General features: G+C 43.9%; 1 protein-coding gene across 14 annotated transcripts in view; it reads right to left on the bottom strand.

The window, feature by feature from the left end:
• Positions 1-9,197, bottom strand: part of PTPN5 (protein tyrosine phosphatase non-receptor type 5) — an 82,595-nt gene extending 73,398 nt beyond the window's left edge. For 3 of the 14 annotated variants that reach the window (XM_068683509.1, XM_068683519.1, XM_068683520.1), the window contains exons 1-2: positions 8,850-9,186; positions 4,852-5,012 (exon numbers count right to left, since the gene is read on the bottom strand). The gene's annotated coding sequence lies outside the window, so the exon portion shown is untranslated. Of the gene's footprint in view, positions 1-4,851; positions 5,013-8,181; positions 8,437-8,632; positions 8,792-8,849 lie in introns of those variants that run through there. The other 11 variants (XM_068683515.1, XM_068683521.1, XM_068683522.1 and 8 more) reach the window with 9 other exon arrangements.
• Positions 9,198-14,926: the final 5,729 nt, after the last annotated feature.

The raw sequence follows: 14,926 nt of genomic DNA, 5'->3' as shown, positions 1-14,926 counted from the left end.
CCTGTAGGAATCTGCCTTCTTTATTATTTCATGAGAGCATACACCTGCACCCTGCACAAAGTACTACTGAGATTCAGAATCTTATGAATGATTGGGAACGCTGGGAATGCATCCTGGTTAGTCTAGCTGCCTAGCTTTCGAGCAGTTAACTACTCAAGAACAGAATTTTAAGAATAACCTTCCAGAGTGGCTGTATGGCAAGGTTTCTGCTGTTTGTGTTGTCACCACTGCTGCACGACAAGTGTCAGGCCTACAATCCATGGACTGCTTGTGACAAGGCACTCTTCAGAGACCAGCCAGGAGCAGTGAGCAGACAAGTATTGGAGAGAGGAACAGTCCAACCAAAGAAAAAAAATTCTCAACCTCTCCTCTCCCAGTCCCCTTGCCAAATATTTATAATCATCAATCTGCATGGGAACAGGGCTACAAAATACAACTTCTCTTTAAGAACTGAAATCAGGCAAACATCCGGCCCCCAAAAAAATAAACCAAAAAAATTATTACTGCTGGTTTAACCCACCTCAGCTTTTTCAATCCTGCCTTCCAAAGGTATCCAAAGCTGGTTATACTCCAGTGGAGCCTTCCCTTCATCTCACTTCCACAAAGCATTCACCTCCACTTAAAGAAGCATGCAATGCTGTTGGCTGCTGAATACCTCCTGCCATTTAAGTGGCAGTAAGAGAAAGAAGATAGTAATAGGAATGACCTGCTTTTATAGACTGCAAGTCATCTATTATGAAAATACTTCTTATCTACAGCACCTGAGAGATATAGTTCAGAAGAAAGACCCCCCCCCCCCCCCCATGCAAAATTCTTAGCTTATGTTTTCAGTAATTTTGGTTTCACACAGTGATACCTGAAAAAACTCTGCATCTTTACAAAATGTCAGTATTTGCATTTCATAACAAACTCTAAGATACCATTAGAGGCTCGTGATATCGCTGGTGGTACAAACAGAACACATTTTCCCACTTAAGGGGAGTGGCAACTACCTGTAGGAAAAAAAAAAAGGAAATGTTTTTCTCAGGGTAGAAACTGCTAGATTTGCTACTTTCGAGTGCAGAATTAAGGAAAAATGCAGTAAAACCACATTTTGAAAGCGGCAGAATGGATAGACTTGTGTACAGGCAACTAAATCTCATGTTATAGCAAACTTGAGTATAAAAAAGAATTCACAAATCACGTTTAGTGCTGATCACAGCCTCAGGAATTAAGATTTCCAGTGCACCTTTCTACAAAGAATCCACAAGCATCACAACCTGGGAGGGCAAGACATTTCTTTAGAGATTGTCTGGAATCTGTAGCATGATCTGTAATCTTGGTCTTTGCAAAGACCAGTAAGATCAAAAAGCCACCAGTAGTCCTGTGGCTTGCCTAAGTCTGCACTGCAAACAAGGCAAATTACCAAACACAAGCCAAAGCTTTTAAAATACCAGACGCAACTAGCTTGGTTTTAAAGGGTTAAGTCTCCAGAAGAGGCCTGTGTGTGAGGCAATGTCTGAGATAATTCTGTAATAGAAGACATGCTCTGAATTTCCATGTCTATTGGCTTATAATGTCTTGCAAGGCTTACTGGTTACAGCATGGAGTTCGGGAGGGGGGGCAGGGAGAGAAGGCAAGGGAACTGTGACACTCAAGTTGTTAACAGCACTACCTGGAATTGAAATGGTGTAAAACGGATTGGTTTTGGCTTCCATCAGGTGGTGTTTGGCATTTGCAGGATTAGTTTCTGGAGACCAATAAGGATGTTTTGTCCTGCCAACTGACTGGCTACAAGCGTGTCTAGCTTCTGTGTTGAGATGACAAATTATTTGAAAAACTGAAAGTTTTAGCTCTTCAGGAGACCATCAACTTTCCTTCCACATAAGACAAGATACCCACGTGCAAGATTAGGCCCCAGTTCCTTTGCCATTGACTCAGAACCACATTGATGCTCTGGATTAGAAAAAGCAACTTCAAGCTCAGCCTCCAGAGGCTCAGATATGTGGGGATATTTCTGCTGTACTCCTAAGAGGTGTGAAATGTTTAAGTGTCTGGAGACAAACAAGAGCATGAAGTGCCAGGTCAGTCTGTTCAGAGAAGTAAAACAACAATTGTGAGACCTATGGGAAACCAAGGCCTTATGAAGAACAAAGTATCTCGCTGTGAGGAGTGCTCCGAATTCTGTAGTGTCACTGTTGGGTTTTGCTGTTTTGTTTTGAAGAGCACAGCCTCCAGGAAGAAGAACAGAAAATCCTGGAGTGAAGATCCTTGTCTACCTCCATTCGCTTGGCTACACAAACTAGGGGATCGGTCTTGGCTAAAGATCAATGATACTAAACCCTGGGACTTGCTGGCCTGCTAACAGAGGTCTGGGTGCCAAAGGCAAAAAGAGGGTATCCAAAGCATGGGCTGAGAGATGTATCAGAGCAGTAAGCCAAATATTCCACCTCCCCTCATCCTCCCCCAAAAGCAAGGTAACCGTTCATCCAAATGATTGCATCATCTAAATTTGTTTAAGCTGCACCCCCCCCTGCACTGAGAGGTGAAGTCACAGAAATAAACTATACATTAGTTATTTAACTGTGTACAGTTTAAACATTAACTAATTAAGTAACATTAAGTAGCAAGTAGTGTGCTATTGTTTCAATACTGAAACAGCTTATGCACAGATTTCGTAAACACAAAAGGCCCTGTAAGCTTTAATTGAGTCTTTCTGGAAATGAAAATTTCAAGTTTCTGCTTCTAAGAATGCCAGAAAAAAACACGGTTAGGTTATGAAAAAAGAAATGACCCAAAAGGAAGCATAGATGAAATAACTGAATGTAGTCATAATATTCCAACTGATATTCCTCCAAGAAAAATACTGCTTTCTAAAACATTTTCAATTTTAAGTTTTCTACCACAACTTTAAATTTGGCGTTGGCGTATGAATTAAGCTATATTCTATTGTAACACTTCTTTGACATTCATTTGCAATGATTTTATAAACTGATGTACCATAGTGCTCATACTCTAACGTCAAATACTTAGGAGCTTGACAAAAAAGCTGATTGTTTACAACTTGCGTATCACATAGAAAATCTAAAATACTTGCTGATATTTAACAAAACTCATACAAATTGTTTTAAAGATTTCCTTCAAGCATCCTGTTTGTTACTTTGCGTGCATCAACAGTCTGCCGTGTCCTACATCTCATTCCTCCACCATTTATTTCAAATAATTTTACATTTTACTGACATAAGTTTAGAGACTAGTGCTATTCCAACAACAATTTTCAGTATCTATTTCTTAAAGATAACTGGTGTGATATATCATTATGTATATCCCCTTGAATTTCAGCAAAGGGCATACATCTCTAGACACAAAGAACTGGCAGGTTCTAGGGAGGCTGTGATTTTTAGGTTTAATCCTGATTTCATAACCACGCATTTCAAAGAGTAACAGACGTCCCAGAGTCACTTCTCTGCTGCGCTAGTAGTACAGCATGCATCATTACCTGAATAAACAGTTAAAATCATAAAAAGAAAGTATTTTACCACTATCCACTATACGTAGCTACAGAACAAGCAAGGGTGTGGATATTTAAGAGGACATTTAACCTCGATTTCTCACATTGGTTTTACAGGTGAAAATACCTATCTTTATCAAAGCACATGTGCTTTGAAAGGTCTTTGTGCTTTTGTTACATTTCAAATTGCATAATTTTGGGACTTCACTCCCCCACTTTGTTGTTTGTTTTTTCCCCTCCTCCATGTTTAGAGGCAATTTTCCCAACTTCTGCAATAGCAATTTATATCTAAGAGTCTGTCTATGCAGAGGTAACTACCAGAATAGCCATTCTTATTATTTAGGCTTATACATCTCCTTGTTCACAGCCTAGTTCTTTAAAATGTATGCACACATAGCAAATAAGCTTGGTATAATAATGTTAGCAAATTTCCATATGTAAATTACTCCTTCATTTCCCACTGAAAAACATCTATCTCCTGCTTCTCTCAGGGTCACACAGGAATAAATGACAGGATTTGATCACTGACTATTTATAAATAGAATCACACTTTACAAGATTGCTTATTGCATTTACTGTTTCTTAAGAGAGCTGTGTAATGAAGGTGAAAGGAAATGGAAGCCTGAGATATGGTTCTTCCACTTTTTGAAATGGAAAAAAGTCCACTGGACTTGTAGATTCCAGTAAAGTATCTACTAATATTGATTTTTTTTTCCCCAGTTGTAGTATCAAGCTCATATCTGCCAAGTGTAGTGCAATTTTTATATTTAATACTGTAGTTACAACCATGTAATATATACTGCCAGTGTCCTAGCTTCCTGACTTGTAACCTGGTCCCTACTGACAGGTCTCTATACAGTAAAAAACCTCAGTCAAAAGCAGACTCCGCAAAGGTATGGATATCATGAAAAATATTTCACGTGAATGTTTCATGGCATCAATGATTTCAAGACTGTTGGTAACTACAGGTTCCAAACAGCTTTCTGTAAATGAAACAATTCCTTATGAATACACAGCTTCAGAATGGAAACTCCCTTGGTAGATTCAGTCAGGCTGTAAAGCTTACACCATCTATTTCCTAGATTTCCTAGCAGTTCTGCAGACAAAGCAGAAAGCAAAGGCTCACCTGGGTAAATAATCTCCATTTCATCTAACGGAGAAGGATTCAGTTAAAATCTGCATATGGAGAATACCTGACCCACCAAAGAAAATTTAGCTGCTCCATGCTGACATTAGCACAACTGAAAAGAAGCAAACACACCCATGCGGGTCCTGAAAGCAGACTCCAGCCCACTATTAAGTTTCTCCAGTACAAGAACCTTTTGTAAAATGAAAGACATCAAGTCTTTCTCAAGACTTACAATTTCAGACTAGACTACGGTGTCATCTTATGCTGCCAGTGTATGACAGGCACTCTTGAGCTCTATCCTCCATCAGCTTCTTTAAGGAACATTCTTATCTTGCACAAAACTGCTGTCTTCAGAGTTCTGGGTGCTCCTCAGCACTTTTAACGAAACATGATCTGTGGACAGAGCAGGTGGAAGAACAATTCTAGTGAAATATGAATTACAAAATTTGAATGATTTCAGAAAGCAATGTAATTAACACTATCTGTGCCATAGGTTATGCAGTTTGATGAAGCCGTGTTTACACACAGACTTCCGTCAGAATGGTGGCATGCTAGGTCTGCGTGACAGTGTGTAAAACCGCTGGGCATTCTGCACATTGCAACCATCACTATTTTCACTGAAGCTTTCAAAACCTTTCTGAACCACTGCCACATCTGCAAGTACCCAAGTTTGCACACAGCTTTATGAAGACAGGTATCATCCTAAACAAATGAGTGTACCTGAAAGCATTTTTTCTGTCACTCCTTGCTATGTGAACCCAGCACCACATACACAACTCTTCTGGGGAAAAAAAAAAAAAAAAAAAAAAAAAAAAGTCTAAACAGCTTTATTGCACAGCAGTGTTTGACAAGGCTTATTGGAAGGTATTTATCTGATGCTCTATAAAGAATATCGTGATCTCCCTGTAACTTGAGGTTTTTTTTATACCGGAAGGATGAGATCGTGTCAAAACCAAGAACTCTTGTTAACACATGCAGTTGTGTCCACATGAGCTTTGTTATAAAAACGCTGAAGGTTGCACTAACAAGCTGTTATACTGATATGCATAGTAGTAGAACATAGAACTAAACTAGTTCAGGTGGTTCTATACTATTAAAGGAACATGAAAAGATTGGGGGAAAAAGAAAAACAATTATTGTGCCTGAGCTCCGGAGTAGGTTAAAAAATCCTGCCACATTCCTGAGACATTAGGGCCCCTTGCCTTTTCCATATATCATGGCTCACTTGCTATACAAATAAGGGGCCAAAGTGCTTTGGCAGCTATATGTAATGAAGTCCCTGACTGCAAGAAACAGATGACCAAACATTTCTAAGATAAAGGAAAAAGCCTTTAAAAAAAAAAAAAATAATAAAAAAATTACTTTTTGCCCTTTTGAGTCATTTCTTGGTGTTAGATTGAACTTATTTATCAAACCAGTATGAAAGCTGAGCCTGAAGGAAGGCAACTCCTCTGGTCTTGCTTTGCTAAAAGATGCCTTAGCACAAGTCACCTCCACTTGCATGTTCTACTTGCAGAAAGTCTCAAATATCCTCTAAAGTAGAAACACTTTATATTTAAAAGATAGAAATAAATTCTTGGCATCACCAGCTTAAATTCAGAAGCTATACGCTATCACAGCTTGAATCTAGGGTCACATCAGTTGCACTTTGCTGTGGTCTAGGCAGTTCTCTCTGAGTTTGCTTCTTATCCTGTGATAACAAAGTTCTCAGCAACCTCAGCAAATATGGGATTTTATCATACACCTTTAAAAAAAGCTACAGTTGAGAAGATCTCTTCTGTAAAATCCTACAGTGCTTGAGTCACCACTGCTTCTTCTGCTTTTTGACTCAATATCTCCCAGGACAGAGCAATTTGGTTAAGCATCCAGCAACCAATGAAACCTAGGAAAACTGCTTTTTGGTGAGGTTTGTGGACAACTGTAAGGTCAAACCAATAAAGTAGAATCCTTTAACAAAGACTGTAACACAAGCTGTTTTTTTCTTCTGGAAATGAACACTTCCTTTAATTTGTGCATTAATTTCACTCCTGTAGTGAAACAAGTTTATATGTGATGCTTATCTCATCTCTTTGGTTGACAAGCCCTAAACAGGGCCAACCAAAAAAACAAACCCTTAGTTCCAACCTTCTCAGACTATTTGAGGGACTTAAAGCTCTGTATCTGATCAATGGTTTATGCAGAAAGAGTCAGAACAGATATTTTTTCCCCTTCCTGTGCTGCAAGTCATTGTAATTGCCCCTGCTGCAGCAACATCTGCCTTTCCAGATACTGAGAAAACAGACACTGGAAAGCATCCTACTGCATAATGGAATTTGGAGACACCCTTCCCCCCAAAAAAAACAAACAACAAAAAAAAAAGAACACACACACACACAAAAACTACCACCACCATAAAAAAAAATGCTCATAAATAACTTCTCTTCCCCATTCTCTTGTTTTTCTTTAAGTCATGAACTGCATGTCATAACAGAATAAAGATCTTCCATTTAAAACAACTTTAGTTACTTGGAAGCTGAAGGCATTAATCTGCTTGTTGGCTTTCTACCTTTTCAGCATTTGCCTCGCGAGATGCATGCTACAACCATTCAGATTTGCTTCCCTGTTCTGTATTCTACATTTATCACACTAAATGGATGGTCTTGCTATCTGGAGGTTCTTCCAGTTTTACACACACGACATCCAGTTGACAACTCTCTATAGCTAACTGACAAATATAACACAACTGTAATTCTGGGTGACAAAAAGAAAAAAAAAAAGAAGCAAAATATTACAAAGAATAACACCTATTCAATTACAGCACAATGAATTACACAGGTGAACATGATGTGGTCACCTTCCTGCGCATACCTACTGAAATCCCTGGGATTCATCGTACACAAATGTAAACCAAGAGCTCTAGGATCCATTTTATTCATTCAAGTCAACAGGCTAAATTCTGTTCTGTCTCAATGGGAGCATACTGAGCCTCAGAACTATCCTTTGCTTCAAATATACAGCACAATTCAAATGTATCAATGAAACCATTGACCAAAGCGCTACTGCAAAGGAGCAAAATGAAAAACAAGTGTCGGAAAAGCAAAAGGGAAAATTTCTATTTCAGGTATGACAGACGGCAAAATTCAGCACTCCGTCACATACAAAACTTGTGCTAAAATCAGGGCGAGCTCTGAATCTACCCAAATTTCAATTTGATCCATTAGCTCCAGCATTTATACAACAAGTTATCTCAAACTGCCTGACAAAAGGCTGAAAGCAAAGCAGACGTTGCTTCCTCAGTGCATACAGTCATCACCAAGTAAGAACAGAGGGCAACACGGCCACAATTCTCCCGAATCCCTCACCAAAACCAGCACAGGGTCTCATCCTCAGCTGCAAGTTTGTACCAACCAGGTAGCAAACAGAGGAGCTGGCTCCAAACCCCATAAACTCCGTGAATAGCACCGTTATCCAAAAGGATAAACCTACTAAACCCATCTTTCCAGACACAAGAATCACCACCTCGCTAAAACGCAGCTGATTAAGGAGAAAACCGCACGTCAAGTTGAAAAAAATCGCTCCTAACTGCGAGCTCGGGGGGCACGCGTGAAGCCCGCGTCCTGCTCCGTGCCGGCAGCGCGATCCCCACGCAGAGCCCGGCTGCTCCCCCGCCTGCGGCTCCCCGGCACCAGGCGCTGCCCGCTAGGGGAAGCGGCTGCAGTGCTGAGGAGAGCGGCGCCGAGCCGCGCCGCTGCCGCCGCTACCGTGCCTGGGGGTGTGCGAGCAGCCTCCCCGCGCCTTCCCCGGCGGGGCTGCGAGGCGCATGAAATCACACTGGAGAAGAGGGGGAGATAAAGCGCGGTGCGAGCAGCCGCCCGGTGCGGCGGAGGGAAGGGGAGGGCAGGGCACCGAGGCAGCGGGAAGGCGCCGGGCTTGGGGGCTGCCCACGGGGCCCCCGCCGCTCGCCCACCTCCCTCCCGTCCTCCCCCCGGGACCCGGCAGCCGCCTTGTGGCGGCGCGGCACGGCTCAGCCTTACCTTGCTGCCCCTTCTCGCCGCCGCCACCGCCGCCGCCGCCGCCTCCAGGTGCGGGGGGCGCACGAAGGCGGAGCCCTCAGCCCGCCCCCCCTGCTTCCCCCCGAGCCGTTACGACCGTTAACGGCCGTTGCAAGTTGCCTCGCGCCTCTCCTCAGAGCCGCGCCCCCCCTCCCCCCTCACACCTCCCCTGTACCCCGCCGCGTGCACGCGCACCCACCCCTCAGGACGCCGCCGCTCCCCTCCGCGGGGCCGCGCCCGCCTCAGGCTCCGCAGCAGCCGCCCCGGGCAGGGGCAGTGAGGCTGGGGGCAGCGCCGCCAGCCGCCCCCCTTCCCCCCCGGGCAAGCCGCTCGCCCTCCTTCTTCCCCCGCTCGCCTTCTTCGCAGCGCGGCGGCGGCGGCGGCGGTGTGACTGACAGGGAGCCTGGCAGCGGCCGCCCACGCGCGCTCCCGTCTTCTCCCCTCGCTCGGCGAGGGAGATGGCGAAGGCAGGAGAAAGCATGAATGGAACCGGCGGCGGGGGGAGCTCGGGGGGGCGGCCCGCAGCTCCCCGCCGAGCGGCTGCCGCAGTGAGGCCACGGCCCCCCCGCCGCCGGCAGCCCACGCGTGCCCTCAGAGCCGCGGGTGGGGGGCGGCGGGAGGGGGCTCGTTCCTGTCACGGTGCCCCCCCCCCCCCCCCGCCCCTGTCACGGCGCCAGGCCCCCGGCAGGAGCGGGCAGGTGTCCCCTCAGCACTCGGCCATTTTCGCCGCGCTGGCCCTCATCGCGCCGTGCTGCCTGCAGGTAACGCGTTTGGTGCTGACACAAACCCGGACGGGGACTCCTGTCCTGATGTGATAAAAGGCAGCAAAGGATTTCAAAGACCGCACTACGCTTTCCCCTCTTTCTTCCCCCTCCCCTCTCCCCCCCCCTCCAGTGATTACTTGGTACTGAGGAATAGCCATGTATCCCTGTTGTTCCTCATATCAGTTCTCTCTAAAAAGGTTGTAACTTGTTAAACACACACGTCACACGCTGGAGACCAGGCTTTTCTGAGCGCTCTGGCATCAATACTGTTGGGTATGACTTGTGGCATTAGCTGGCTTACTCCACAGGCAAAGGATTCAATGTTCAGACAATGGTGGGCCTGTAAAATCAGTGAAACTACCTCAGTATCCATTCACCAAAAGTCAGTAATTGGTTTCAGTTACTTCGTATTTCATATATTTTCTCACTAATTTTATTTAATGGAATCCTTCATTGGAAAACCTGACGGTGTTTATCTATCTAATTTTTTCCTGTAATTTAAATTAAACAGGGCGTTATTTTCCTTCTGAATATTCACTGAATATTTTGTTATATGCCGCCAGATACGTTGCGTGCTGCACTTGAGACATATCTGCATTCACTGTTACATAATCCATAAACATGGGTTTTCGTCCCATGAATCTGGAATCAGATTCTGAGCTGTTTAAAACCAGTATGCCTCCACAAATTTAATGCCTGCCAGGAAATTTATATCAGCTAAAGTTTTATCCTCGGAATTAAAAGGCTGTTTGGGATTCATGTGATGAGAGGCATCTCAGTAACTTTGTTTTTAAATTTTGCATTCCAGAAAACTGAGTACGCAATAAAACATTGTCGAGTCCTTTGCTATAGAATAACAAATGTAAGATTATAATTTAGATGGGTCAGTGCAGTTCTTTATGTATTTGTTTCGGCTTTATGAGGCTCTTCTCTTCATGCTAATAGTTCAACATGACTCACCTACAGTACATATCACTGCCACAGCTGTTGTAAACCTTCTTCTGAGTCAGAGAATGACTTTATGACCCAGAATTCTGGCAGCGAGTACTATCCTAGTGATTTTCCCAATTAAGAGAGAATTGCGAGTTGGTATCAGTGCAGGGTGAGTCAGAGTTTGATGCAAGAGGCAAAACTGGACTCATCAGTTACTACTGGACTAGCTCAGTGCGCTCTTCCCCTCCAAAATTCAATAGCATGAAAAGCTGGAAAGAGCCTATGTTGGGAACTCCTTTCAGATTTCAGAAAGGCTACTGTGTGCCGGGGGATTAGCTTCCTTGGTCCCAAATGCTACGAGCTACTGTACCAGCCATCTGCCGCTGGCTGCTGTGGGGTGCACAGCGACTTGGCAGGGGGACGGGGCCAGCAGCAGTAAATAGCTGACAGGCCGTAGGTCTTCGCTGCTTTACTCCAAGAAACTCTTTTGCTTCTTGGGCTTACCAAAGTGCAGGAGGTGTGACATTAAAACCGCGAGTGCTGCTGCCAGCGGTTCTCTGCATTTTATTGCTGAAAAACTGCAGCTCAGATATGCCTCGACTGATTTTGAATAGCAAAATTTGGTTTCCTGGTAATTTGCCAACTGCTCGCTACAGAGCATGTATTGTGATTAGTCAACCAGCTATTTGTTGTCAAAAATTCTGTCAGGAGGGGCCAACATTTAGGGCTGGATATAAGGCTAAGCCATGATGGTGAGATGAGCTAGAGTTTGGGGCATTGTTATGGCCTGGCTTGAGCCTGTGGAGGCAGTGAGAGGCAATCATTGCTGGGGAGGGCAGAAATCGCTAGTCTGGCTTGATTAGGAAGGACTTAAGTGTGGGACTGGGGTGAGGTTAATGTCAGGCATGAGGCTGAAGGTGAAGATTTGGGACTTGGTGACCACCAGAGATGGGTTTATTGCCAGATGTAACAGTGCCTTCGGTGCTGCCACTGACAGCAGCTTTCTGCAAGGCAGGCAGAAGTTGCTGATTTAGGTTTACAGCGGGGATTGAGGTTGAATGTTGAGTGAAGCACAGACGATCAGCTAGGCTTGGAGTAGCAGTCAGGAGGTACTACCAAATAATTCCAGGGTGTCCACTGACAAGGTTGCAGAGCAGAGGCTATAGCTGAAATTTGAAGCTTGATCAAGCTGAGAGTAAAGCACTCATGGTACACTGGGTTTGAGGCATCTGATGGAACAGGTAAAGAATCCCAGCTGTGGGTTAAGGTGGGAACAGTGGGGAATTTGTAATGTTTGAAGCTAGTGTACAGCCGTATTTGTGTTCCCTGCTAATGCTTGATAGTATGGCTCAGGAAGTCATTCAAAAATCTACCCCAGCTGGTTCTAAGTGACTTTGGTTTTTATTTCCCTTTTGACCTTCTAACTGCTTGCAGCAAAGAGTGTGTCAGGCCCTCACAACATGCTTCATTCAGTCACTCCTGTTAATGGGTGAAGGATATGGGTTGAGCCCGTTCTCAGGGACTCTGCTACAGAGATTTGAGTTTTTTGTTGTTGTTTTTGTTTTTAACGTCAGGTTGATAAATGCAAATCAGTCTTCTGGAGGTAAACTCAGTGCAGTTTTAATTGATAAGTTAGATGGGCTGAGGTCCAAGTTTCATCTGGGGTTTGCCCTGTTAAGGTTGCTTCCTTTCCCTGTGTGTCACCTGTAGCAAAACAGCTGTACTGCACTAGCAACCATTAACACCATTTTAGTTCTTAGAGTTAAGAGCAAGTCTTGTGGAATCAAAGACACTGTGGCAAGTAATGTTTCTGTTTGTTTGTTTGTTTGTTTTTCTTCACTATCTGTGGTTGAGAGAGGACAATCAACTTTGTGCCACAAAAGCCCTCTCCAAAAGCCAAGGTGATGCCCTGCAGCTTTTCATCTGCAGCTCTGCCACATTTCTTGTTCCCGCTCTCAGTTGCTCCTTTTAAAAAGGGAAGCAGGTCCCACTGACAACATGGTGCATAAAACCACAGAGTCCCCAGTGGACTTACACTGTCTTGGGGGAAAGTAACACCTCATAAATAATTCAACTGCTTTGGTTCCTTCTCCCAAATGGCTCATTTCTTTCAAAATAGCAAAGCCTGATGCATTTATCTGGCCATGTTGATACGTTTGGGCTGCATCCTTTTTTCTTTTATTTTGTAAGTGTAAGGAAAGATTAGTCCTACTCCCAATGGGAAGAGTCCAGTGGAACTTGGCAGGCTTCTACATTTCTTTTCCCTCTCTTTGGGTTCTTCAACATATGTCTTCTTTTAAACAGGACAGATCTCACACGGAGACAACGGAATAAAAGAGTCAGAAAGCTAACCAGAGATGGCAAAGAGAGATGCTGAAGTTTGTTGTACACTGATGGGAGCAACGTTCCCAGCCCAGCTCTGTAGTTCTGCATCAGGTATGTGAAATCATACAGAAGGCCTTTCCAAATCGTATTGAAGCCAACTTATATTTGATAAACCCTCAAAGTCAGGGTTTATCTCCCCATCTTGGCCCTGTCCCAAGGTGAGGCAAGGAAGAAGTGGAGGAGATGGACTGACCCTGTCCAAGTATCCTGTTCTCAGACTACCAAGAACAGGTCCTTCAGTCACAGAGGCTTTTCCTTTCTTCTTTTTTTTTCTTTCTTTTTTCTTTTTTTTTTTTCTCTCTATAAAATGTTATTCCAAATCCTGAAGTAATGCATTCATAGCATGTTTATTGTGATGTTAAGGTATGCCCCACCGTGTCTGTTGTATTTTTTACAAGTTTACCTTTCATATAAAAAGTATCTGTAAATGAATGCCTGTTGGACCAGACAAGAATGCTAAAGGGGTGGCTTATGTCAGTGCAAAGCTGTTTTTTGCTGTCTTTGAAAGGCTGTGGCAACTAGGAGGGGTCCCTGGTGACTGAAGAAAGGCAAATGTGATGCCCGTGTTAAAAAACGAAAACAAACAAACAAACAAAAAGGCAAGGAGTAAGATTCGTGGAACTGCAGGCTGGGCAGTCCCTGGGAAGGCTGTGAGGGGAATTCACCTGGAAGTAACTTCTAGGCATGTGAAGGAGAAGATGGTGACTACAAACATACAGAGTGGGTTTACCAAAGGCAAACAATACCTGAAAAGTCTGATTGTCTTATATGATGAAAAGTTTAGTTCAGGGACCAAGAGGAAAACAGTAAATGTTGTTTCCCTTGACATTAGCAAGACTTTGGCTTATGACTTATTCTCCCACAGCATCCTTGCAGACATTTACGGAGATATGGAATGAGACAGGAACTGCAAGAATGGCAAAAAATGGGCTGAGCCGCAGGGCTTGAAGGGCAGTGACCAACAATTCAAAATTTATCTGATGACTGGTTATGAGTGGTGTTCCTCTAGGGATGCTGCTGTTTAACATCATTATCAATGACCTGCATGAGGGGACAGGTTATTCCCACATTTCCCAGATGAAACCAAACTGGGGAGAGCAGTCTGTGGGCTACAGCATGGGGATGCCTTTCAGAGGGACATCAGGAAGCTGTGGAGTGGAAAAGTGGAAAACTTCTTGATGTTCTGCGGAGACAAATGCAAAGGTTTGTGCTTTTATGCAAAATTTTGGGTTTTGTAATGCGCTTTTTGTACTGAGGGAGTAATCCCATGTGACAGTACAAGCTGGGGACCATCTGGACAGAGAGCAGCTTTGCAGGAAAGGATGTGGGAGTCCCAGTGTATGACAAGTTGAACCTGAATCAGCAGCGTGCCCTTGCAGCGGCAAAAGCCAACTGCATGCTAGGTTATACTAGCAAAACCATAGGCAGCAGCTGAGGAAAGTGATTTCTCCCCTCCATGAGGCACTTGTGAAGCTATGTCAGGAATTCTGAGTTTCCCAATACAAGACAGAGATTAACAAACTGGAGAGAATCTAGTGGAGGTGTCCCAAGGATCAGGCTCTTCACAGCAAAAAACAGAAGGCAGTGGTCTTAATTTGTAGCAAGAGCTACCTTCTGACCAGATAAATTCTGACTAGACATAAGGAAACAGTGACTACTTTCACAGTAAGCAAGATTGAAAACCAGTACAGGCTGCCCATATAGGTTGTGGTATCTCCATCCTTGAAGATACTTTGAACTCAGCTGGACAACTCCCTGAGCAACCTCATCTAACTTTTAAGTTGGCCCTGCTTTTAATAGGAATTGGACCAGATGACTTCCACAAATCCTTTCCAACCTGAATTATTCTATAGTTGTAGAGAGTCTTTGCAGTTAGTCTTTGACAATGTCTCCATTTTTATCCTGTTTTTCCAAGAAGAAAATATAAGGGTAAGGCAAGGAAACAGGAAGAGCTATTTAAAACAGTGGGGTAAAAATACCAGGTAGTAGGTAAAAAGAGGCTACAGTATAAACTTTGTGGCCAGAAGCTTTAGGAAGAGTGTGTGCTGTGGATCCTGGCTAGAGGAGGAAGCAAATACATGTGAACCATCTGCAGGAACCTGGCTGTGTTGGTGTGAAAATATTCTGTTAAACAGGCAGAATGCAGGGATCTTTACACAAAATGTTGCCTCTGGTAAATTTACCCCTTTGTTTT

The sequence above is a fragment of the Anas acuta genome, chromosome 5, assembly GCF_963932015.1.
Source record: "Anas acuta chromosome 5, bAnaAcu1.1, whole genome shotgun sequence".
In the NCBI taxonomy this organism is placed as follows: domain Eukaryota; kingdom Metazoa; phylum Chordata; class Aves; order Anseriformes; family Anatidae; genus Anas; species Anas acuta.
The sequence above is the reverse complement of the archived record's forward strand: the minus strand, read 5'-3'. Positions and strand labels throughout refer to the sequence as shown.